The 26,308-nt window shown below is 46.9% G+C and overlaps 1 long non-coding RNA gene across 1 annotated transcript; it reads left to right on the top strand.

Annotated features, from left to right (window-relative positions):
• The first annotated feature begins 3,838 nt into the window (after positions 1-3,838).
• LOC131490176 (uncharacterized) lies at positions 3,839-25,630 on the top strand. The gene is made up of 4 exons (XR_009250979.1): positions 3,839-4,769; positions 21,651-21,756; positions 21,872-22,103; positions 23,040-25,630. It is a non-coding gene; the product is annotated as an uncharacterized LOC131490176 (long non-coding RNA).
• Positions 25,631-26,308: the final 678 nt, after the last annotated feature.

Below are 26,308 nucleotides of genomic sequence, written 5' to 3'. Positions count from 1 at the left end.
CCACATGCAAGAAAATAGAAAACAATCCAAATTGTGTGGGAGAATCTGTGATGGGATTGTGTGGGCAGCAGCCTTGTTGGGGGAGAGCGGGGCTTGTGAAGGCAAGAGGCAGAAGGTGGTAGATGGCCAGAGAGCTGGGTGATGGCCTGGCCTAAGGCCTAGGAGGGCAAGAAGCAGCTGGTTCTCCAAGGCTATGTTGAGAACAAGCTAAAAAGAGAGCTGTGGTCTGCTCAAGTCTCTCCAGAGACCAGACCACTAAGTGTCTCTGTGGAGTGACTGCTCAGCCCAGACCTGCAGAGGTCAGTGGGGGGAGGCTGGAGACCTGGAGAGTCACTTGCCCTCTGCAGAGAGCTCATGGATTTAGGCAAAGAGGTTGACTCAGACAAGAGCCACCACACTAGGGCGTGAGGCCACCAAGGCGTAGAGTGAAAGGTGCTGGTGATGTGTGCCCTGGGAACCTGGAGAAGCTGCAGCTTGTGTAGGCATTGGCACCCCCGGAAGGCTCTCTGGTGGAGAGAACTCTGGCCCTATAGGAAGGTGGAGGTGTCAGCTTAGGAAGAGAGGAGGGAGGTTGAGGCAGTGGATGGAATTGCCAGGTCTGGTGAGTGTAGTGGGTTCTCACATGATAGAAGGTAGATGCTTCTAGAGGGGGCTCATGTGTGGAAGTAGGTGGGGTGGGCAAGATGTGGCTTTGAAGGCAGCCTCAGAAGTCTGTTTCTGGTCTTCTCCACAAGCTTAGGACTTCTCTGTGAATAATTTGGGAAGGTTCAGTGATACAAGAAGCACTAATTGAGGTGGAAAGGAAGAGGAAAAGGGTCCCTACCTTCTCTCAGTTAACTTCAGCAGCCTCTGGCCAGTGAGAGGAGACAATTGAAGGATCCCCTTGTCCTGTCCTGAGCCAACAGCAGACCTGGCCAGGCGAGCAAATGCATGGAGGGAGGAAGAGAACTGAGTTAGGATGCTATGTGTTTTAGGAAACCCAGGAGCTCCCCAGAAGGGACTGGGCTGCCTCTTATAGCTCAGACAAGTGCCAGGGCTGGCAAGAGAGGGGCCTTTGGGCTTCCTTCCTTGCTGGTTGAGCCCCAGGGACATATGGCTATGGTCTTGTGGGGATTCCTGGGCTCTGGGCAATGGTGGGGGGTTGCTTTGGGGAGTCTCTAGGCCTTTGGGTGGTCAGCATGGATATTCCTTGTTCCTGGCATGGGAACATGCTCCTGTTGTCCGCTTCTTTGCCTACTGGGGCTTTTCCTCACTTTTGCAGAGGACAGGTAGGAAATGGAAAGGCAGCCCAATAAGTGGGGTAAAGGGATCTGGAGTCCTGCAGCCCAGGCACCCTGCATGGGCGGGGGCCGGGAAGTGCAGGAGGAACCTGAGTTACGGCTTTCCTGGCCTCAGCTTTCTCCTCCAGAAAATGGAGACCGCTGTCCTTTCTTCCACCCTCCTTTCCTTCCTCACATCACATCCAAGAAGGTGAGACAGTGCCATGTCTGTGAGGCTGACTCACAGTTCTCATGTAAAAAAATAAGAGGAGAGCAGGGACTGAGGGTCAAAATGGGCCACAGAAAGGTGTAGATGAAATTAACTTGTTTCATGGAAGGGTTAGGAATTTACTCCTTATCTTCCCCAAATAATTCACATGTTTTCAAAGGGAGCCCTGGCCAGGCAGCACTGAGTTGGACAGAAGCAGGTGCCTTTACCGCTGCACTTAGGTAAAGCTGGCAGAACCAGACTCCTTGGCTTCAAAGTCTCCCACTTACTAGCTCTATGACCTTGGGCAGGTTATTTAACCTCTCCGTGGCTCAGTTTCCTCACTTGCAAAATAGGAAGAGGAATAGAACCTATTAAAATTGTTGTGGGGATTCAATGAGTAAATGCACGTAAAGGGCTTAGATCATGTCCTGCCAGTGGGTATTATGGGAGCCCTGCTAACAGAGAGGCCCCAGTCTGAGGGCTGGCGGAGGCCCCTCCCCCAGCATACTCGGGAGGCAGGGCGGCCCCTCTGGTGGTGGCGGCATTGGACCCAAAGTGGGTGTCCTCACTTGCTGCAAGGCTGTTTCTCTAGGTGCTCCTGGGGGGGGGGGGGCGGGAAGCCTTCCCGGAGGGCCAGGCCTGCATCACGGCCTCTTCTTGGGGCCTGCCCTAGGTACTGGCTGCCGGCACTACGCAGCCTCTTCTTACCTGAGAGGTGTTGCCGCAGCAAGTCCTTTTAATTGTGATGTTTTACTAATTAGTTTTTAATTATGTTAATTTATTGTACATGAGCCCTGAGGTTTTCAGACACTGGGCTCACTTTAGAAACTGGAATAGTAAGTTGTATTTATTACACTCACAATGCTGTGGATAAATGTCACTTTCTCATGGCCACGATTTCTCTGATAATGTTGCTGAAAACACGGCTTCTACACAGGCTTTTTAATGTTAATTCTCCCACTGCAGCCAGGCCCCCCAAGTCCAGCCCGCAGTCCTTCAGCCAGTGCCCTGGTTAAGACATTCAGCCTCCGGGGACGGTGCAGATGGTATGAAGGAGTGACATGGCTTGGTGGTATAGGGAGACCCCCAACTGGGTAGGGGCTCAGGAAGGTGAGCCTGCAGGACAATTACACCAGGCCAGATCTTCCAAGGGTTGTTATGTGGGGGCCTCAGGCTCACCTGCCTAGGTGCCCCCCCCCCCCCAGCTCCCTCACCCAGCAGCTGGGTACAGACAAGAGCTTAGCAAGGAGGCCTCAGCTACATCACCTGGGGAGAGGGAAGGAGAGGCTGGTGGTGAGGATGGAGAGGGCACGTGGGCAGTCAAGTTGGGCCCTGAAGGTCATGGAAGGAATGTAGGCTGTTGTTCCAGGGATGGTCTGTAGCCTTGGGAGGAGAGGTTTACAGCAGGGCTGGCTCACAAGAAAGACTCAGGGTGGGGACTCACTGACCACAGGCTGACCGGTTGCTGATGACAGGGAAGAATGTTATCAGTGGTATAAGACTGGGACAAAAAAGGCACCTGGGTATTTATGAAGGATGGCTGAGAAGGGAGAAATCACCCCCAACACACATGTGCTGAACTGCAGGGGCACTATTTTGGGCCCATTTTCTAAAGATCATTTCTATATCCAAAGGATGAAGGTTTGTTACCACTAGTCACATTTATTTTTTTTTTTTAAACTTTTTTTTTTTTTCAACGTTTTTTATTTATTTTTGGGACAGAGAGAGACAGAGCTGAACGGGGGAGGGGCAGAGAGAGGGAGACACAGAATCAGAAACAGGCTCCAGGCTCCGAGCCATCAGCCCAGAGCCTGACGCGGGGCTCGAACTCACGGACCGCGAGATCGTGACCTGGCTGAAGTCGGACGCTTAACCTACTGCGCCACCCAGGCGCCCCAACCACTAGTCACATTTAAAGGAGATGCCACAGGTTTTCAAGAACCACTCCCTCCCCCAAATAATTTCCAGATGGCAGCCTTCTTTTAATAAGCTTAAAGTCTTCCAAAGTGTTATAGTATATACATATATATATATATTATATACAACATATATAAATTCTGGTCTATTACTGAACAGACACACTAATATAAATTTTGTTCAAAGGGTAAAATTTAAAAAAATACAGTCTATAAATACCACTGGGCATTTAATCCTTTAAAATATGTATATAAGACTCAAGTTTCTATACTATATATACACATATGCAAAGGTGCCTACATTGTGTATAGAAAGAGTTTGGGCTTCAGAACCCTACCGGTCAGTTTTTCTTTTAAATTAATTAATTTATTTGAGAGAGACAGAGGCAGCTCAAGTGGTGAAGGCACAGAGAGAGAGAGAGAGAGAGAGAGAGAGAGAGAGAGATGGAAAATCCCAAGCAGGCTCCACACTGTCCGGACTCGGGGCTCAGACTCATGAAACCGTTGAGATCATGACCTGAGCCGAAACCAAGAGTTGGATGCTTAACCAACGGAGCCACCCAGGTACCCCTAGGACAAGATATATCTTTAGCTTACCAGCAATATAAGTCATGTTCTCTGAGTCTCCGTTTCCACATCGGAAACATGGGCATAATAACACTGCGTACAGCTATCATGAAGAGATAATGAACGATTCAAAGAGGTAACTTAGTGCCTGCCACATAGCAGGTGCCCAATCAATATTAGCTATTACTTTTATTGTATTTATTCAAAAGTAAACTAAGTCTCTCCTTTCCAGGTATAAATATAAGCTGGCCAAAAATAGCATTTAAAAAATGTGTAAGAGGACACAGACGTTTTCTAAGGGAGAGGGCAGTTTCGGTTTCCCCTCAGTGGTCCTCGCACTGTGTGGAGGAGAGGAGAGGAACCTGTCTCTGGTTGTGGGTACCATGTTGTAGGAAACGGTTTGGGGGAGGGGCCGCATGAGTTTCTCTCAACGTGGCTGCTCAGTGACGCTCACCTACATTCAGCTTTAGGAAGGGGCTCCACACTGTAGCACAGACCTGGTACTTCCCCCACACTGTCGGAGAGCCTGTACCCGGACACATGGGAGGCTCCCACACAGGCCTGCGTGACTGCCCCCCCCCCCCCGCCACCCCTTCCTGGGAAGGGGAAGGGTGGGCAAGCTCTGTGACTCACTCCCTGGCTCTGTGCCCTCTCGCTGAGTCACAATGTAATTGATCCCTCCCTGCGCCAGGTTTCTACTCTCATGTGACCCAAAGCAGGGTCATTTCCAGACCAGGGTTGGGGAGGCCTGGCTGGGGAGAGGCAATCCCGGGAAGGAGGGGCAGACCATCAGAACCGAGGATGGCACTGAGCCTTGTGCGTGACTTTCCTGGATATTTGCTGAGGTGTTGTGTTTGTAAGAGGGGTTGGTCTACTGCCTACCAACATATACATATTCTCTCATTGGCCTCCATTGGTGTTTCCACCAGGGTAGGGCTGTCTGTATAAAATAACGCCAATAGGAAATAATGAAGGTCTCTGGGCACCTCCTTGAAGATGCCCATGGTGTTTGTGCTTCTGGGACGAGGCTGGTCATCTTTATTTCTAAAATGAGTTGTGGGCTTGGGGAAGCTGAGGAGTGGGAGGTAGAAGGGTGGGGATGTGTGATCCACACATCATATGAGGGCAGTGTCACCCCTTGGGCCACAACCTCATGCCACCCTTGGCTCAGAAAGAAAAGGACGACCTCTCATCCTGATGCAATGGGAAATTCTGGCTGGCAGGGATAAAATCACAAGTACTGGCCTGGTGGCAGAAGGCAGATTTAGGGTCACCTCTGCAAGGTCTTCTCCGATAGACAGATCTGGGGTGTGGTTTATAGGCCCCTATCCAGCAATTGTCACATGGGCCTTGTTATTGACAGCATCACTGTCCCACCTTGGACAGGTCATGTAATCCCTCTTGGTATCCTCAGTTATACACTTGGCATAAAATTCTCTTTTTATCCCAGAGAGGCATCTAATGAATGTATAAAGCCCTAAGAAATAGCCAATGATATTGTTATAAACTTGCCCCCTCCCCATTTCTGTTGCCTGCCCTTGTCCTGACCTATGAGCTGGCAGCCACACGGTGGGATCTGTGCCCCCTTTGGGTCTTAGTGACAGTTCCCAGTCCCAGTTCAGAGGTGATTCCTGCTCAACCTCTGAGAGCAGAGTCAGGGCTTGATGGGGTTTCATGTCAGGAGTCACTTCTGTGGCCATCGAGCAACAGAGGGGGCTTCATCCAGGCTCTGATGGGATTCAGGGAAAACTTGTGTGCCCTTGGGTCACCTGGTTCCCCTCTCTGGACCTCATTCTCTGATTTATGAGATGGGGATGGTAATCCTTGCTCCGTACCTCCTGGGGAGTGGGGAGGGCCAGAGGCAAGGGTGGGATGGCTTCTCAGAATGCAGGGTATTTATATTGTAGATCTGCTCCTTTCCCCACCCACCCTGTCCCTGCCTCTGCACAGTCCTGGACTCACAGCGGCCTTGAGAACAGAAAGAACAGCCTAGTTCTCACATCCATCCTCCTCCTCCTGATTATTTCTCCCAATCACACTTAATAGCCGCCTGGCTTTTGGCTGCAGCCCGGTATATAATAACCTGCAATTATTGTCCACTTAAGCTGTCCCCAGGGCCTTGTCTGTTGCGCTGCCCAGGCCCGCACCGCCAGCCTGCTGATTTCCCTGTCAGAAGAAAACCCCTGAAGGGCTGGACTGACAACCTGTTCCGCAGGGCTGTCCCCCTCCGCAGCTGCATCTTCTTCAGAGATGGGGCCTCAGAGGCAGCCTGCTCCAGCCACAGCCTCATCCAGCCTGGGTGCCCCACTTCTCTGGGCCATCCACGGCCATCCTCTTCCTCTGCCCCTATCCACGCATTGTCTCATTTCAGCCTCTGTGCCTTTGTCTACCCACACCTGATGCTCCTGACTGCTTATTATAGCCCCGCCCCTTTACAGGCTTAGTTCATTCTCTCTGCATCCTTATAAGGGAGGCATTGGCATTTTACATACCAGGCTACTGAAGACCAGAGAGGTTGGGTGTCTTTTCTAGGACCACACAGCCAGGAAGTGACAGAGCAAAAATTCAAAATCAGGTTGGCTGACTCCACTGTTCACTTGTTTAATCCTGATGCTGTGCTGTCAGCTGTCTTCATCACAAGTCCTGCCCCGCCTTAGTGGTGCTGCTCAAGTGTTCCCTCCTTTGGAAAGCCGGCTTCATCACTGCAGTAGCACTGGTCTCCACTACTCTGAACGCTTGTGACCCTCGAGTTGGAACCAGGTGCCCTGGATCCCATGAAGGCAGATCATGAGTCCCCCTGCTTGCCCCTCCTCTGCCGTGTTGATTCACAAAGCATCTCTGTGCACAGACTGGATACAGCTGAGCTCTGGCCAGTGTTCGAGTCTCCCCTTCCCCGAACTTTGCCTCATATTCTCTTAAGCCTCTCTCCCAGAGCCTGATCCTTCTGCTCCTGACAAGTTCCTCCCCTACCTGAATGGTAGACATTTGCATTATGTCTATGGCTCCACCTGGCCATGATAGTGGTGATGCTGATGCTGATGCTGATGACATAAGTCGACCCTAGGCCGTTAAAGGACATGTAGGTCCTGTGCCACCGTTGGGAGAGGGCAGAGTCTGAGGGTGTTGGTATTATCACACCATTCATAATCTATTAATTAAGTGACCAGAGGGACAAAAGAAAGTGTCCAGACCCTAAGTGAGGGCCTTTATCCTGAGTGCTGGCTATCTTGGCATGTGTCTGTGTGTCTGTCAGTGAGCGCATATGTATGTGCGTGTGTGTGTGCAGGATCGAGTGCGGTGGTGACAATGGGCTGTGTGGCCTGTTGGGGCCTAAGGTGAATGGAGTCAGGACTCACCCGACTGTAGGCTAGAGGGACCTAGGGCCTGAGAGCTGAAAGGCTTTGAAGGCTGCTGTGTGCAGAGGGTCTTCCTGGCTGCTGTCGTACCAGCGGTTGCATTGAGCTCTGGGCTGTCAGTGGCGGAGGACCAGGAGGCCTGTGGCCTAGTCCACCTACCTACCTAGGCCCCAGGCTGAATGTTCCTCTCCAGCTTTGCCCCAGGGACACTTCCTTTCCCCTTCCAGGCTCACTCACCCTTTGCCTGAATGTTCCTCACACCTGCTCGCATTTTTCAGTTCTTTGTCTTGGATACAGATTCTCAGCAAGAAGACTGTTGGGATATAGGTTTTGGGGAGCCCAAGGCCCTCTCTGGTCCCTCAAATCTTATGGGCTAAGTCTGAGGCTGGCCTGAAGGTGAACTGCCATGAGGATCGTCTTGTGCCTCAGGAACGAGCCAGGCTTCCCTCTTGGATGCCACCATAGAGTCATCGGTTCAGAGGGAGGCAGTGGGCCTTCTGCCCTGGCTTCTGGCCAGCCACCCTGGTGCGGACCCTGTCATCTCCCAGCCCTGCCCCGACTCTCAGGCTGGAAATGCCCCTGTCATCTGGCCATCAGCCCAGGGGTGAGACTCTCCTGAAGGGCTAGGAAGGGATCCTCAGGCAGGGGCAGCACAGGTGAGCACAGGGGCCAGAACCAGCCATGCCACCTGCCACCTGCAGTAGCATTTGGAGACTCTACATTGATGGGGCAAACGTGCCATGGTCTTAATTTTCTCTAACTGCCATTTTATTCTCCTGCCCCAGGGCCCCATCTCTTCTGTGTCAAGGGGACAGAAAGCCTTCAAAAGTGCTTGTAAAGGGCCACTCACTCTCTTTTCAGGGTAATCCTGTCTTATGTGGGCAAACCATCCATCTTTGGAGGATCTCCTCCCCATCTCCTCTCCAACCAAAATGGCAGCTGAGGTGAGGGGAGCTTACATACCCTGTGGTGGGAAAGGGGGCCTTGGGTTGCCCTTGTGCTGTCATTGGGGACCTCAATGGGCTCCCTAGGGTCTGGTAGCCATGGTCTCCATCCTGGGCACCCCAGAGTGGGAGTTGGCAGGCTCCTTTGCGCATGAGGCTCCAGCCACCATCAGGATCACTGGGAGCCTGAGTCTCAGCTCCTCCTACACTCACCTGCCTCATTCTCTTCCTGGGTTTCTTAAATTTTTTTTTAATGTTTATTTATTTTTGAGAGAGAGACAGAGAGAGACAGAACATGAGTTGGGGAGGGGCAGAGAGAGAGGGAGACACAGAATCTGAAGCAGGCTCCGGGCTCTGAGCTGTCAGTACCGAGCCCGATGCTCAGAGCCTGATACAGGGCTCGAACTCACGAGCCATGAGATGATGACCCAAGCTGAAGTCTGGTGCTTAACTGATTGAGCCATCCAGGCACTCCTCTTACTCCATTTCTTGCCCTAGATGGCAATCAGAAAGCTTCTGGAGTTCTCCCACACGTTAGGGAAAGAACTGATGAAATTCACATTAACTCATTTTTCTGCCTAAGCCCACTCTCCTTTTATCCCTCTGGGTGGTAGCCCCAGGTTGCCCAGATCCACCCAAGCAGGAGATGGGCCCGGTCCCCAGCTTTCAGCTTCCTTTGAAAATGTGCCTTTTTCGCCCCCCTCCCCTTTCCCTGCTTCAAGTCCAACTCTGGGCAGATACCTGCCCGCCTACTCTTCCTTGTCTTTATTTCTGGCTCTTCTCTCTAAACTGGGAAGGCTTCCGTGGTCTGTCTATCCCCACCCCCCACCTTCATCACACACAAGGTCGAGGGACACTGGAGGATGATCCTACAGCCTCGTCAGCCACTTTGTGAGCCCAGCCCAGGCACAGCACACCTCTGTGTATTGAAAGGGCAGCAAGACAACCAGTGCCATCAAGAACCTACAGTGAGGTCAGGTTCAGCAGAATTGGCTTAGAACATTTATAATACAAAAAAACCTGGGGTGCCTAGGTGGCTTTGTCAGTTAAGCGTTAGACTTGGGCTCTGGTCATGATTTCACAGTTCATGGGTTGGAGCACTGCATTGGGCTCTGTGTTGACAGCTCGGAGCCTGGGGCCTGTTTTGGATTCTGTGTCATCCTCTCTTTCTGCCCCTCTCCTGCTCGCACTCTCTCTCTCTCCCTAAAATAAATACACATTAAAAAAAAATACCCCAAATATTTCCCTCTGGGGTTGCTTTTAAAACTACTTTTGGTCATTTGAAGAGTAAATCTTTAGCTACTTAGAAAGCTTGACAATCTAAAATGATTCATTTGTCCAATGCTAAGGTTAGTTGAGATTTAGTATTCACTAGTATGTACGAGAGGTGTGGCTGCAGGCCGGTCCGGCAACTTTTGTGTGGAATGTCCCAACGTGCTGTAGCCACTCTCCTCACTTATAGGCACAGCATAGCGCTCACCCTCCTGTGTGTGCACACAAGTGTGTGTCAGAGTGTGCGTGCACGTGTTTGTCAGGGACACACGTGTGAGCGTGTCTTCCTCATTGGGGTTTGTTATATTCGCTTTGTGCTGATAATGCTTTTGGCCTCTGGGGGTGCTATATATATACAGATGCAAAATTTGTGAAACACAGGATTTTCAACCTGAAAGGAACCTTAAGCATCTCCTAATCCACTTTTCTCATTTTACACAATTAATTTCCGAGGAGGCAAAGTGACTCGCTCCAGGGTGAGATATAGAAACCAGGTTTCTATCTGTCTCTCACAGGCACACACACACTCCTTCTGCAGTAAGAGATGGCTATTTCCTCCTTGTTCTTTGACTCCTCCCCCCACCTTTGACCAACAGTCTGTCTTTCCTCCTCCCCATCCTGCTCCAGTGCTCCTGGGCTGGAAGCTGAGGCTGGCACAGGAAGTGGAGAGGCTGGCTCCCAGAAAGGCTGCCTCAGCAGCTGGCCAGCCCAGGGCCCACCGCGTACTTGGGGAGGTGGAGGCTCAGAGTGTTACCTGCTTCCCTATCAGCCAGGATCCTAGGGGAGCAATGCCTCAGTCCTCAGGGAAGGCCCAGAGGAAGGAGGGTGGGTTGGCACCGCTGTTACGCAATCTGTTTTCAGCCTGGTCCTCTTTCCCTGACTCCCTTCCGGGGTGGAGATGAGGGGGGCTGACATTATCATGGGGACGGAACTGGTTACTTCCTGGCCTTTCTTCCCTCTTGAGTCCTTTACTGTAGCCTGAGCCGTGTGGCCTCCAGTTCAGATACCCCATTTGGGAGAACAGTCACACTCTTAGTCTCCAAGAGGCACAGGAACGAGCTCCTTTCTATTCCTGACATCCTAATGCCACTGTCCGGCTCCCAATCCTAAGCAGGCTCCATGGAAATGACTGTTTTGATATGTCTCATTCTCCAGAGGGGCACAGATCTCCAATTTGGAACGGAGCTTAGGGGCCACTCCCTCACTCCCTATTTACACCCACTGCAGGCATCCCTGACAGCTCCCCAGTGTGACAGGCCAGTTCCTTTCCAAAGGCCTGCGCTTGCTCCCGGCTCTCAGGATGCCGCTTCCCCTCCTTCCGTTCTTGCCAGAGGTCTTGAAATAGGTGGTTCCCTGGCTTTCTCTGCTTCTTTGTTTCCCATTTGTTCCATAATGCGTTTAGATCTGCCGTTGCCTCTCCCACTTTACTAAAATTACTCTTAGGAAAGTCATTGGTAGCTCCCTTGGCCGAACCAAGGTAGCTATCTCTTTAGTCTTCATCTTATGCTATTAACCACTTGTTTACAGTATCTTCTTTCTCTTCCAAGAAACACCTTGTGTCTCTTTGATTACCTTCTACTTCCAGCTGGTCTCCTTGACAGCCCAGTCCTTAAATGTTGGGGTTACCCTGGTTGTGTCCTTTAATTCACCTTCTTTGAATGCCGTGCAGTCTCCTAGGGACACCACATTTAGGATGGCAATCCCCTGTCATGCACGGATGTTCCCATGAACATGTCCAGTCCCCTTTGTCTTACGGAGCCTCAGCCTCTTATTTACAACTGCTAGAGGTTTCTGTCAGGAGACTCTCATACTCAGGGATTTTCCCTTCTCATGAGGAAAAAGATCTCTCCCACCCAAAGTCCCTATTTTGGTCAGTGCTCCATCACTTAGTCATCTCAGCCAGGATGTGACGCGTTCCTGACCATATCCTCTCTCTCATCCTGCAGAAGCCTTTGGTCACCAAGTCCTGGCAGCTCTTCTGCATCTTTTGCCTCCTTCCTACCAGATCCTCATTTTGTCCTACTTACACCACTGCCACAGTCTTCCAACTGGTCTCTGTGCATTGGCCTTGCCTGCTCTGACCCACATGTACTTCACTCTGCACCCAGAATGAGCTTTCTATAACATAAACATGGTCACACCAGTTCCCTTCTTAACAACCTTCGATGGCTCCCCACTGTCTCCAGGATAAAGCCCAATCTCGTTGGCTTGGTATTCCAGAAGCCTCATAACTCACCCTGGCCCCTCCCTTCTAGGCCTGTCTTCTCTCACTTCTCCCCTCCTCCTGTCCTGGGTCTCCAGCCCCAGCTGGTACCAGTCTCATCCTCACTCGTCATGCTCCTATCATGTTCTCCAGATGCCCAAGGTCTCTCTCAGTGTCACAATGGTCCCTGTCCTGGAAGCACTGGCCCCTTTCTTTTTCTAGCTAACTGAGGCTCAGTTTTCCCATCTTTCCTCAAACACCACTGCTTTAAGGAGGCCTTATTGCCTGACCCCAGAGTCCACAATAGGTAACCCATCGTGCACTCCCACCACACTCTAGATTTTGCAGCCATCTGCACTGTTGTCACCGATTAATTACTGGTTGATTCCTCCTCACTCCCCCAGTCCCAGTAGACTACATACTCCTTGAGGGTATGACTGTCCTTTCTTGTCCAGTTCCTCACCCCAAAGCCTGGCACCCTGTGCATACAATAGTCTGACTGGGTGACTGGAGGGCTTCAGATATGTCCATCTGAGTAGGATCTTGGTCCTGTAAGTGGGCAATAGGGGCAGAAGTAGTCCCCACTATGATGGTGATTAATGAAGTTTTGTGTTTTAGGAAGATTAGCTGGGAAGCTTCATGTAGGAAGGTGGTATCAGGGACTGGGGGGCTGGCGACAGTGTAGCCGTGAGGCTCAGGTCTAAAATGAGTGACTTTTCCTCTCCCATCCCATGTTTCTGATGGAGAGTCCAAGAGATGGAGTCAATTCGTGCATAACTGAAAATGAACAAAATCCAGGAATGGGCTTATAATAAGCTCAGCACATAATGGTGAAATGACCTTACCTTATCGTGGGAAGGTTTTCTCTCACTCTCTGCTCTCTCTAAACATGTTCCTATTTCATTCCCTGGCCCCCATCTCTTCCTCTTCCAAGGGTGGAATCTAGAAGAGAATGCTCTCTGTTTAGAATAACATTCCTACCTGATTGGCTGCTGACTTGTTAATATTATTGTTATTCTCTACAATGCATATGCAATTTTCAGATATCACATCTGGAGGCTTCTACCCCAGAGAAGAATAAAATTGCAGCTGAAAGTGTCCAAAAAGTGGTTGGATTTCTGAGTTTCAGACCAGCTAAATTGACAGCTTTTTCCGGCTCTAATTTCTGTGATAGGAGCAAGCAGCAACCTTCACAGCTCTCTCCCCTTGGCCCATGCTCTCCAGCCCAGTGACAAGTTAGGAGGCTGCTTTGCTACTCTTTGTGATACTGGGTTCTGCCCCATCTTTCTAAAGCAATCTTATAAATCATTGATGAGAATATTTCTATTTTTGTCTTAAATATCCTAGCCAAGAAAGCCTATGAATACTTTCCAAATCAAGTGCTGGCATTGCACGATGCTTCCTCATTGATGGCAGCCCCATTTCATTGTTTTTTCACTTCTTGGCTCTTCCATCCATGTCAGCAATGCCAAGTCTCAGCTTGTGGGTGGGGCCTGACCCTGGTGCAGTACCCTCTGTGGCCTCCCTTTCTTGGGCAGAAGCTCCTTTTTTTTCTTCTTCTCCATGGCTGCCCCCCCCCCCCCCCAAACCTCCATCTTAAACCTTTAAACCTTGAAATGCTATAAATTGTGACTGGTATTTATTCTCAGCAAGGTTTCCTCCTGATGTGCATCCTGCCTCTGGAAACACCACCCCTCCATCCTGATCATCATTCGTTCCATGCCTAGGAATTCAACTCACTTGAATATCAACCTACATTTGAAGGCATGGAGTTCCAATATAAAAAAGACACTCTCCTGTAGTGCCTTCCAAACTCTGCGAGTTTATAAGAACCGTGTACCCCTCATTCACCACTATATTACCTGACACATGGTAAACACTCAACAAATATTTGTTGAATAATAAATAGGGGAATTAATGAATAAATGAGAGACCTAAAGGATTAGATTCCTTTACACACTGGAGCTCCTCTGTCCCCTAAAACCATCTGGACCTGACACTCTAAGGTGGCTAATACAGGGTTTACTGAGGTTCATTGTAAGTCTCTACTGAGAAAGTAATATGGTTCAAATGCATCTTTCATGATTACCCTCAATTTGTTCAGATTTTTCTTTTACTTTGATTTTTCCTTAGCCTTCATATTAAATTTTTACATTACCTGGCTCTTGCCTGGGCATTGCTTAGTTTGGTTCCTTCATCTGAGTAAGGCTTGTATTCCTTACCAGAACAGAAACACTTGGAGGGAGAAACTATGTCCATTTACTTCATAGCCCAACTACAGGACTTGATACAGTGGGTGTTTAATAAATGGTTTCCAACTGGGTGATGGAATGAATGGGTCCCAAGGCTGACATCCATTTTTATTTTTAACATTAGAGGTTAGAAGTTAAGCCCAAGAGGGAATGCACGTATATTTTCAGTCCACGGTATCATGACTTGCATAGCATCTCTGTCTGATAGCATGAAGTGTTATGGATTCACATAGTTTGTTTAGTTGTGTGGGTACATAATAAGAGAAATGTCTGGTAAATCAAAATTATCCAGGCCACTGTGTGATTTCCATTATCTTTGAAATATGTAGATCCTTTAGAGAAGTCATTTCTTGGTATTTTGATGATGGTTTCAATAACATACAATATTTGTGTGACTTCCATGCCGATGGGAAATGATGATCCAGAAACTCTGGAACTGTCCATCAGTCCAATACAGCTTGGATTGAGGCTCACCATGGTCAACAACGGAGCTTCCTGCCATCAGTGCTATACTCTCTGCCCCAAGGAGCTTACAGGGCTGGGGAGGCAGGTACATGCCTGTGGCTCAAGACCAAATGTTGTAAATATTTGAGTACATAGAGAAGGATGGGGTTACTTTTCATCAGAATGATGAACATTCATGCTGAAGTCAGCATTTACACCAAGTTTTGAAGGAGAAATCTATTCTTACATGCCAGGACTATGCCTAATTTCTAGTAGGTGCTCCGCAAATGTGTGTTGGCAGCCTGAGAGAAGACTGTGGTGTTCCAGGAGGAGGGAAAGAGTGAGAAACAGTAGAACAAGGAGAGCAAGGCTCATTTGGGATGCAGTGAGTCATGTTCTGGGCCTGAAGCTGAAGCCTGGGGTATCTGAGCCAGTAACTGGGATGGCTCTGGTTGGAGGCTGAGTACAGAAGTCCTTGAGTTGAGCTGAGGATTTTACACTTCAGTCAGAAGGCAATAGGAGTCCCCAGATGCATCAGAGCAGGTCTGAGCTGGGCTTCATTGAGCTTAGGCTGCATTCATGAGAGGGCTGTGTTGGGGTAGAAGAGACTGGGAGCAGGGGAATCCTTATGAGGCAATTTCAGATGATTGGGTGTGAGTAAGCAGGGTTGTGAGCAATAGTGGCTGTGGCAAAGGGGCTTTGTGAGGAAAAAATCTGCAGATTCTGCCTTCATGGGCAACTCATCCATGCAGCCTCTCCTCCTCTCCTTTCCTCTCCCTCTCCTGTTACCCTCTCTCCTGTCCCATAGCACCACCTCCTTCAGGAGTCTGACACCTGCACCTCTCACGCCACAGAGAGGCTCTCGCTTGAGGGGAGAGTTGACTTTAGGCATGTACATGTGGATGTTCATTTATTAAGACCCCAATTGATTTATAATTAGTTATTTAATGCTTTCCTATGGTCCAAAAGGATTTGAAGAAGATAGTGTGAATGTATATAAACAAGTTCACCAACCAAATGGGACCTGCAGATCCAGCATGATTTCTTGTTTGACAGCACAGTTGAGAGTAAGAGTGTTGGGGTAGGTAGACAAGTGGGTTTGAATCCTGACTCTTCCAGTGGCCAGCTGCATGACTATCAGCAAGTTACTTGTCTGCTCTGAGTCTCAGTGTCCCTACCTGCAGGGTCAGGATGAGCATAACCTACCTCCCAGTTTTGTTGTATGGATTAAGTGAACAGTTTTGTTGTATGGATTAAGTGAGATCAGATGTGTAAGATGATTAGTGTGGGCACCAGGCCACAGAAAGCCTCAGACAGACAGTCAATATGAGAAGATTCTACCTCACTGTAACTCTTATTACTCTTTTGGGCATCACTGGTGTCAGGTTGGGAGGGTCTTTCTACGTGTGTATTCTACATTTCCTAAGTCCTTACCAGTTTATCCTCTATCTGGCCACCTACCTCACTGATGAGATAAAGAACCACATATGTTCCCCCAAGGCGTGACTTTCTGTATGGTTCCTGATATTCCCCTGCATCAAATCCTGCCTTTTTTTTTTTTTTTTTTTTTTTTTTTTTTGACAAACTGGCATAGGAGAAATACCAGAAAGTGATAAAGTGCTAGCATTTCCCTTTAGGACTCATTTATTAGGTGCACCCAGTAAAGACCTGGAATACAAAATAAGACTTCACCTCTGTCCTCAGAGACTTCGTGTGGGGGGAAGGGAGGCACAGACATCTACATAGAAAATCACAGAACAATGAAGCTGGTGATAAAGAAGGGTGGATGCAGTGCTGTGGGAATAGCTCAGGCTATGTTTGAGCTGAGTCAAGGTGCAGAAGTCCACATGGCAGACAAGGTAGGGAGGTGTTCTGGCCAGCAGGGAGGACTGGTGATCTGGGGAGTGTGCCATGTTGGGGAAAACCCAAGTAGCCTGGTAAAACCAGACTGTGGAGTTCCTCATCAAGTGGACAGGAGATAACAAGTATTGGTGAGGATGTGGAAAAAAGTGAGCCCTTATACACTGTTGGCTGGGAATGTAGATTGGTGCAGCCATTATGGAAAACCAATATGGAAGTTCCTCAAAACTTAGAAATAGAACTACCACGTGATCTGGCAGATCCACTTCTAGTTCCACTTCTACTACCCAAAGGAAGTAAAAACAGGATTTCAAAGAGATATCTGCACTCCCATTTTTACTATAGCATTGTTCACAATAGCCAAGATACAGAAATAACCTAAGTGTCCATTAACAGATGAATGGATAAAGGTGTGGTGGTGCACCTGGGTGGCTCAGTTGGTTAAGCATCCAGCTTTTGATTTTGGCTCAGGTCATGACCCATGGTTTGTGAGATTGAGCCTCACCTAGGGGTCTGCACTGATGGTGTGGAACCTGCTTGGGATTCTTTCTCCCTCTCTCTCCCCATCCCCTGTGCAAGTGAGTGCACGCTCTCTCAAAATAAATAAATAAACATTTAAAAAAAAGGTGTGGCATACAATATACAATGGAATATTATTCAGTCATGAGAAAGAAGGAAATCCTGCCATTTGTGACAATGTGTATAGACCTTGAAGACATTATACTAAGTAACATAAGTCAGAGAGGCAAATACTATAGGACATTACTTACTTGTGGAGTCTAAAGAAGCCAAACTGGTGAAAAACAGAGAGGAAAATTGTGTTTGTTAAGGAGTAGGGAGTGGGAGAATAGGAGAGATGTTTAAGGGTGTAAATTTGCAGCTAGAAGATAGATAAGTCTTGGAGATCTAATGCACAGTATGTGAGTATAAACAGCAATATTGTATTATAATCAACAAGCTTGCTAAAAGACTAGATATTAATTATTCCTACCACAAAAAAGAAGTAATTTTGTGGTGTGAAAGAGGTGCTATCATTCAATGGCAATCATATTATGGTATGTAAATGTATCGAATCAATAGGTTGTACACCCTAAATTTATACAATGTTATATGTCAAATATATTTCAATAAAAAATAGAAGAAACTATACTAATCCTTAAAAAAAAAAGATTGTGGAGTTCCTAATGGGGCATTTGTGTATCAGTAAGGGTCTAATAGTGGAAAAATGGAAAAAAAGGCACTGGGGCAGGTAAACTGGGAAGCCTTTTAATGGGCTATCCAGGTGCTTCTCCAATCACTCCCAGAGCATCACCACTTTCTCCTACAATGAGTCTTTAATATCAAGCTATGTATTATATTTCCTGTTATGAAGCTAAAATGAAAAATGAACAGCTTATTTTGCCAGATTTATATTCAATGTCTTAATTTTCTTTTATCCCTTTTATACTCTGGAGAGGGGTATTTAGTGTCAAACTGTTTCTGGCTTCATCAGCCCAGGGCATCACTTACAGCCGTATCTCCTACCCTTGGCAGAGGTTTAACAGATGGGTTATTAAACAGCTGTCCCGAGTGCACCTGGGCAGCCTGTCCTCAGGCTGAGTCTCTGAGGGTCCAGGTGCTCCTAATAAGTGCTCCCAGCAGTACTGCAGGGTGATGGTGGGAGGTGGCCCCAGCAAGGCCATCTGAGAAGTGCTTGAAGAGTATGTGTGTGGGAGGCAAGTGCTGGCATGAACACCCTGCTGGCTTCCAGAACTGCCCTGGTGACTGTGGGACAGACTGGCCTGTCCTGAGACCATTTGCAAGTGCCTCGGGTCCAACACTAGGCCTTGGTACCATCTGGGTCTAGGGATAGTTCTTGGTTTGTTTGTTTGGTTCCCCATCTTGCATATGTTTGTTTCCACTTCCGCTAAACGCCAAAGGCTGGGAATCACGGATATTGTTTTCCCTGCCAAGTGAATAAAGAGTTCAGCTTCTTCCTCACAGTTTCGAAGGGCCATGGATGTGAACTGCTGACCCTCTAGTATCATTTCTCCTTTTCCCAATTCAGACCCCGTTTCCTGGTCAGGCGTGTCCAATGTCTCATTTCCAACTGCACTCCTTTGAGCCTGTGGTTCTTGTGTCTGCCTGCGATGGGCCCCTTTACCTCACCATGTATTCCATCACAATCTGCTCATTTTTTGGTCCAAGGCCCAGGTTCAAACCTCCTGTGAAAGTCCTCTTGACTTTTTGTGCCCTCACATCTTTTCAGAGATCTGAAGTGGGTGCCCCAAGAGCACTTAAGGGGCTGAGAACTCAGATGGGAACCTCACGGTTAATTCATGTCTAGGAACACACTGGCTTCCCACACTCATCATCAGCTTCCCAATGGTGGGGACTTCGTATTTTTTGCCTTCTTGGAGACAGCCTTGCCTCATAGGACAGGCTGCAGGAGTGGTAGTCAGCTAGCATGGCTTAGCAGTGGGCTGATCTTTTTTGTTCTGTGTTCTGTTGATGTTTTTGGCCCTTTAAAACAATCATTCTGATGCAGAGAATCAGATATGAAATCCCAGCCTTTGAGCTCAAGGAGTGCTGGGCAGGCATTTGCTGCATTCTGACCTCCAGAACCCCACCGTCCCCTTCCTGGCAGCCTCTCTTGGCTGCCCTGACTCTGATATTGTATTTGGCAGAACTCGAGAGGCTTTTCTGTATGTGTGACCACAACCTCTATCCCAGAGCGCCTACTGTGCAGTCTGTCCCGTGCTAGGTTCCGGGTGCAGATGGGAGAATAGAAGACTTGGATCCTGCATTTGGATGCTTGGGATACAGCTTCCAGCCCCATAACAGTGCTGGGGGGATAGGAGGTTTGGACAGGCAGGGAGGCGGGGAATGCCATTCCAGATGTGGGAGAGGAGTCTGTTTCTTTTTGCCTCTAGCACAAATCCTTTATGATCTCTCTGGACCTCTGTTCTCTCCTCTGTCAAATGGGCATGACCAACTGCTCACTGGTGCACAGGACTGCAGGCCAGTGACTTGAGGCAATGTGACTCCACCTGCGCTCCTGGATAGGAGAGCCGCGGCTGAGTGGGGGTAGACTCCCCACTCACCATTTGAGTGAGCAGTGCCGCCTCGTCAAATTTAAACTTCACTTATTACCGCTTTACTATTCCCGTTTTCATCGATCGTTTGACGAGTGGGTTGTGCTCGTTTTTAAAAGCTTCTGAAAAAAATCCTGGGGTAGTCCTATGGTTAGAATATTGTTAAAGCGGAACGTACCTTTTCCTCGTAGCGTAGCCCTTTCCGCGAGCGCATGTGTGCGTGCGCGCACGTGTGTCAGTGCGCGCGCGCACGTGTGTCAGTGCGCGCGCGCACGTGTGTCAGTGCGCGCGCGCACGTGTGTCAGTGCGCGCGCGCACGTGTGTCAGTGCGCGCGCGCACGTGTGTCAGTGCGCGCGCGCACGTGTGTCAGTGCGTGCGCGCGCGTGCGCGCGCCTTGGGGAAAGTTACGTCGCAGGGGCTTCTCCAGGCCCAAGAGGATCGTGGATGGTGGGGATGGTTGAGATACTGCAGTCAGGAGGTTGGTGGCTTTTGGTCCATCACTTTTAAAATCAGCTATGAATGAACCTGAACTTAGAGGTGCCGCAGAGGACCTGGAAGTCTAAACCAGGGCAAGGTTTAACTTGGGTTTAATTTGGGAAGTACGCGTTTGTTCCTAAACGTCGCACTGTGCTCGGGTAGAGCTGCTTACCCCAGCTGCGGAGCGAAAGGCTGTCCTCAGCCCTGGAGGGCAGGATGAGGACCCCGAGAAAGGACTTGCGTTTTGAATCAGATCAAGGATATCTTTGGATAATGGGATTTGAGGAGCAGTCCTGTCCTTTCCTGTTTTATGGGATTTTTTTTTTTATATGTTTATTTTTAGAGAGTGTGTATGTGTGCGAGTGGGGGAAGGGCAGAGAGAGAGGGAGACCACAGAATCTAAGCAGGCTCCAGGCTGTGAGCTGTCAGCACAGCCAGACGCCGGGCTCGAACCCCGGAACTGTGAGATCATGAGCTGAAGTCTGACGCTTAACCGACTCAGCCACCCAGGTGCCACTGTTTTACTGGGATTGTTAAGTTCAGGGTATGGACTTTGAAAAATTGACTGTTTTTGCTTGCTTAATTAATTAATTAACTAATTAGTGTTCTTGCTTGCAGACAGACTTATAATTTTAATTAGTTGCTAAGATTTAAAAGGAGGCTTCAGAAGGTCTGGGCACATTGGGCCCTTGTTCCTAGGGCCGAGCAGACAGGACATCACCCTGCAGGTACACCTCACTGCCCACCTGCCTGGGTCTCTAGGCGATTGGGTTTGCAGGCCTGAGAGGAACAGCATCGGTGGGTCTCTCCTACGTTGACTGGTTATAGGTAGTGTACCTCAAAACTATTGTTTTAGTTTATCATAACCAGCTTTCTGAACCTGAAGCAGCTGCTTTTACTACCCACCCCCCACCCCCGCCATTGCAAGCTTCTGCAGTTTCTTCACTGTGTTTCTAAGTATGGGGGTTATGGACTGAATTTTATGTCCTCCCACCTCCCCCCAAATTCATATATTGAAATCCTGACTCCCAATGTGATAGTGTTAGGAAGCGGGCCTTTGGGAAGGGAGTAGGTTCTGAAGGTGGAGCCCTCATGAAGGTGATTAAGAGAGATCCCTTGCCCTTTCTACCATGTCAGTGAGAAGATGGCTACCCATGAGCCAGGAGGTAGGGCCGCACCAGACTCGGAATCTGCTGGCACTTTGATCTTGGACTTCCAGTCTCCAGAACTGTGGGAAATGAATGTTTGTTGTTTACGCACCCAGTTTATGGTATTTTTGTTATAGTAGCCCGAACACACCCACACACACTGGGTGTGATCCAGCAGCCAGTGGGCTTGAGCAGGGGAGAGGGCAGGGCTGTGCTTGGCTGGATCATGGAAGCAGTAAGCAGGGGGTAAGCTTTAAAAAAAAAAAAAAGGAAGTTCAGATGGTGGAGTTGGGGGCTGGATATACAGATTCAGTCCTGGGCCGGGAATCTATAGGGAGATATGGAGAGCTTACGAGAGTGTTCTATATTTGAAACCCTGTTTGGCTCTTCAGATATAAATTCTCTAGAAATTTTGCCTGTATAGGGAAAAATAATCCCCCCACCCCGCTCTGGCATAAGAAACTTGGGAGAAATGAAAATATATGGAATCCTATTTTTAACGTATTTTTTCAATAATATTGTCACTTAAAAATTTATGAGTGTAAACACTTATTAATTATAAATTGTTGATAATATATGCATAGAGATGTGAAAACATAGAAGAGAGTCATATGCTTTCAGTAGAAAATGAGGAGATCTTTACTTAAAAATTTGTATCTTTTCTAGAACATCACACATCCATTTTGGATACTCCGGGAGCCAGGTCAGGGGACCTCCTAAAGCCCTGCAGCTCTGAAACTCTATGAAAATTCATCTCCTTGTTTCCTATCTAGTAAGATGGTTAAACAGTTCTGTAAAACTCTTGTCTGTTCATTGGTTATGCTGTCTCTAGCTGTGCTCTAACTAACATCGTACTAAGAATTGCATTTTTCTCTCTCCTGACTTAGATTTAAATCTTGCAATCACCGCTGGGAAGTGAGCTGTATCATCTTGAGAAATCAGACCACAGAGTCGGGCCTGCAGCTGGCAGGCTAGGTCATCTTTAATCGCTTAACCCTTCATATCAAAGGATGGGTTGTAGCAGCAGATTCTTCCTCAAGAATTTGCCGTGGCAGATTTTCTCAAGGAAAAGCTGGGAGTTAAAATGAAGCAGAGTATGTACAGCAAAAACCTTGCCTTGTAAGTTGACTTTTATACCTATTCACATGAGTGTATGTGTATGTCCATGTTCCTCTCTCTTATGGGGATGTTTCCACATGTCTGGGACATGTGTGGCTGTGATATGTATGTATGAGTATATTACTGTGAGAATATGCAAGATGCATGTGTGGCTGTGAGTGTGTGAATGTGTGTGGGTATGTTATGTGTCTAAGGAAAATTCTTTCCTGTCTTATGGATTAAGATCCAGGCTGTTTAAGGCTGATTGACAACGTGGTCACGATAATTCCCTTTATACCCCTGGGTAGGGCCCTATTAAACTGACTCTGGACTTGGCCATGTGCTTTTGTTTTAGTCAATGGAATATTACCAAATGTGACACAAACAGAGATCTTAAAGGCACATGTACATTGAAGTTGTCTTCTCCTGCTGCTCTTGGAAGCCCTTAACCAACACAAGGTCAATGAACCAGGGCAAGCCTTCTAGAGACATGTGGCCCAGTGACACCTGCCACCCCAGATGATAGCCACCACCAACTGCCAGTCACACGAATGGAGCCGTCCTATGCCAAGTGGCCCCCATCCCAGTTGTGAGCTCTCTGCAGCCATAGGAGTGAGCATGGGGGAGGCTGGCAGGAGAACTGGCCTGCTGAGCCCAGCCCAGTCCAGATTGCCCACCCGCATAATCACGAGTTAATACTAAATGGTTGTTGCTTCCCATCACTAAGTTTTGGAATGGTTTGTTACACAGAAAGACCTAACTACCTGAGCTGGTTGGTAAGAGAGGGAAAAGCCTCTCCATTGGGGGAAGAGGTGTTTGGTGAGAACTTGTAGGCATGAATCACAAGAAGACATGTAATTCTGCTTAAACATTCTTTATACTCCTGTTCTTCTTTTATGAGTTTAAAAACATAAAAATTAGCTCTTATTGGAGGACCTACTATTAATTCTCGCACAGAAATGCACATTAACAAGTCAAGTGTGGGCAGTGCTGGCGTTCTCCAGTGATACTTTACTGAGGCCTTGGATAGAAAGCCAAGAAGAAACCAGCCCAGGGAGGATGCTGAGGATGCTGCACTGTGACTTGCTCCTCAGCAGCGAAAGGATTCCCCTCATCCCCGCTTCTAGCTCGTCTTCATGGGGTGGGCATCACTTCCGCACCTGTTACCCAGGAGCGCACCCCGGGCATCTTGACTCCTTGAAGAACAGTACCTATGAAATGCGGCTCTGAGAGAAACAAGATTCTCTTCGCTGCCTGAGGCCTGCCTTTCGGGAACCTGCCACCTCTTTGGATAATTGACTCTAGGGATGCTTGTCCCTCTCAAGGGAGACCACGTGCACTTCCAGGGACAAGACTTTTACCCTGCAGACCACAACAGGGTATCCGGATGTAATTATAATGATTGGCCTAATCGAGATGGCTCTACTCACATGTAAAAGCAGAGGTTGTGTGAGAAAATTCTGTGTGTGTGTGTGTGTGTGTGTGTGTGTGTGTAAATGCAAGAATGTTGGCTCAGAAGTCAGGGCACATGACTTTTACAGTTCCAGCTCCAGTCCTATCTTTTTAAACAAATTTTTAAATAGTTTTTATTTATTTATTCATTTAAGTGATCAGTACACCCAACATGGAGCTTAAATTCACAATCCCAAGATCAAGAGTTGCACGCTCTTCTAACTGAGCCAGCCAGGCACCCCAGCTCCAGTCCTGCCTTACAAGAAATTTCTACTCGGTGTGACCTGAGGGAGCTTAGGGTAGAACCTAATCTGCTATTAATACCAGTCCTTTGGGTCTGAAGGACATTTTTTTTTTTTTCTAAGAATCCTGTCTTAACACAGAGGAATACTCAAACTCCTTTGTTCTTGGTTAACTCCTAAGTGGAAGTTAGCAGACAAGGCAGGGGGTGGATGCTTTGGAGATACTAGGGAACTCTGATGCACATGTGGACACCAGGGCTTATTACACTTCATACTTTAGGTTGTATCCAGGCCTGGACCTGCCCAGCTTTCTTGCAAATAAATACATGTCACATACTGCTCAAAAGCATGTGCTACATCAGTTAGGTCAGAGGCTCAATATGACTGATCTTTCTTCTTTTTGTTTTCATGTGGTAGATTTAAGGATATTATGTGTAGGAGAGAAAAAAATGATTGGATTAAGTATAATTAACATGAAAGATATATTAGCATATAATATACATATAACATATAATATAGTATATTAACATATAATAATTAAGTATATTATTATTAACATGAAAATAACTGGCCTTATTAAGTACTGGCAATTGCCAAGCCCTATATGAAGCCCCTTATCCAATATTATTTATCCAATAATCCAGTAGTAGAATTACTATTCCAGTTTTCCAGATAAGGAAGCTGAGATCCTTAACTAAAAGGTTGAACTGTCTCATCTATGGTTGCTGCTAAGTGTTGGAAGTAAACCTGAATATAGCAGGCCTGTCTGGTGTTAAAGCACTGCCTTTATTTTTACTTAAATTTATTTTGAACTATTTCAATCACACAGAAAACTTTAGAGAACAACACAATAGACACTCATGTTCCTATCACCCAATGTTATTAGATCTTAATATTCTGTCATACTTGCTTTATATTTCAGGGTATTTTTTAAAGGTAGGAAATTTGTCTTTTTAAAATTTGTGTGTAGAAATTCTTTGTAGAGTCTGGATGTTAATTATATGAGTTGCAATTTATTTATGATAAGCAGAAAGTTTGCATTTATTTAAATGTAATCAACTGTTTACGGTTGAGCTTTTTAGTCTTGTTAGGATTTTTTCTGGTTAGTGATTGGTGGGTCTTATTTTTGAAATGTTTTTCTTTGTTATTACCAAGATAGCCTCCTTTTTCAGTTTTTTAGAGCGTTTCTTCCCACACCTATCTGGAATTTAATGTTTGTGAATACAGTGAAGTGGAGATCTACTTTCATCCTTCCAAGATGGAGCAGGGCTTACCCCAGGACACTTCATTCACCCTCGTTCTCCTCTGTGCCGTATGAAAGTGGCTTCTCTGCTCTGTGTTCTGTCTCATTGTTCTGTGGTCTGGGGCTGTGCCAGCACCAAACTATTGCTTTGTTAGAAAACTCGATATGGGCAGGGCACATCTCTTCATGTCATTCTTCTGCTTGTCCTTAGGTAATTTGGACTTCTTACTCATGCATGTTAGGATCAGCTTGTGTAGCTCCATAAAAAGCCCCATCAGAATTTGGATTGTAATTTCATTGAATTAATATATTAATTTGGGGGTGGAATTGAGCCTTTATACAATCGAGCCTTCCCAGGCCTGCACACAGTATAGCTTTCCATTTGTGGGAGTTTCTTTCATGATTCCCAGTAACATTTTAGAAAATTTCTCTATAAAGTTCTTACGAAGATTTTTTTCACTTTTATTCTTGAGGAGTTCATCATTTTTCTTGCTGTTGTAAATGAGATATTTTTCCTATTATTTCTTCACATTAGCGTATAGGAACGTTGTTAGCTCTTTAAAGATTGCTTTTTATACATGAGAATTGCTTAATTTTCTTATTTGTTCTAATACTTGATCAATACCTTCGTATTTTCTGTATGTAAAAATATGTTATCATAAATAAGGTTGGTTTTTATCTTCCTTTCCATTTTTTATATCTCATTCTTTAATCTTGATATTATTAGTTGGCTAGGACATCTAGTTCAAAAGCTTTTTATGTGCCTATTGAGAAAGTCATACGATATATCTCCTTTATATTAGAGCATCCTTACCTTCCTTTGATAAAAGTATTTTTGAAATATTTTTATATTTTTTATGAAATTTATTCGTTTATATTTTATTTAGGATTTTTATATCTGTGTTCACAAAAATGTTTATAATTTGATTACTTGTGCTGCCTTTGTCACATTTTGGTATTAGAAGATTAGATGGGTAACTTTCTCTTATTTTTCCTTTCTCTGAAATATTTTATAAAAGATATGAATTGTCTGCTCCTTATAGATTTGCTAAGTTACCTTTAAAATTGTTTGCATCTGGTGTTTTGGGGGGAAGGAGATTTTGATAACTGATTCTACTTTTTCTAGCATTAGTTTATTCAAGCTTTCTATTTCTTCTTGAGTCAATTTTGGTCATTTATATTTTTCTAGAAAACTTCTCTTTCGTATACATTTTATGGTTGCCTCCAGCTAGATGCATGCATTAAAGTTCTTGTTCTGTGTTGATATTGAGGGATCTCACATCCAGTCA

The sequence above is a fragment of the Neofelis nebulosa genome, chromosome 11, assembly GCF_028018385.1.
Source record: "Neofelis nebulosa isolate mNeoNeb1 chromosome 11, mNeoNeb1.pri, whole genome shotgun sequence".
In the NCBI taxonomy this organism is placed as follows: Eukaryota; Metazoa; Chordata; class Mammalia; order Carnivora; family Felidae; genus Neofelis; species Neofelis nebulosa.
The sequence above is the reverse complement of the archived record's forward strand: the minus strand, read 5'-3'. Positions and strand labels throughout refer to the sequence as shown.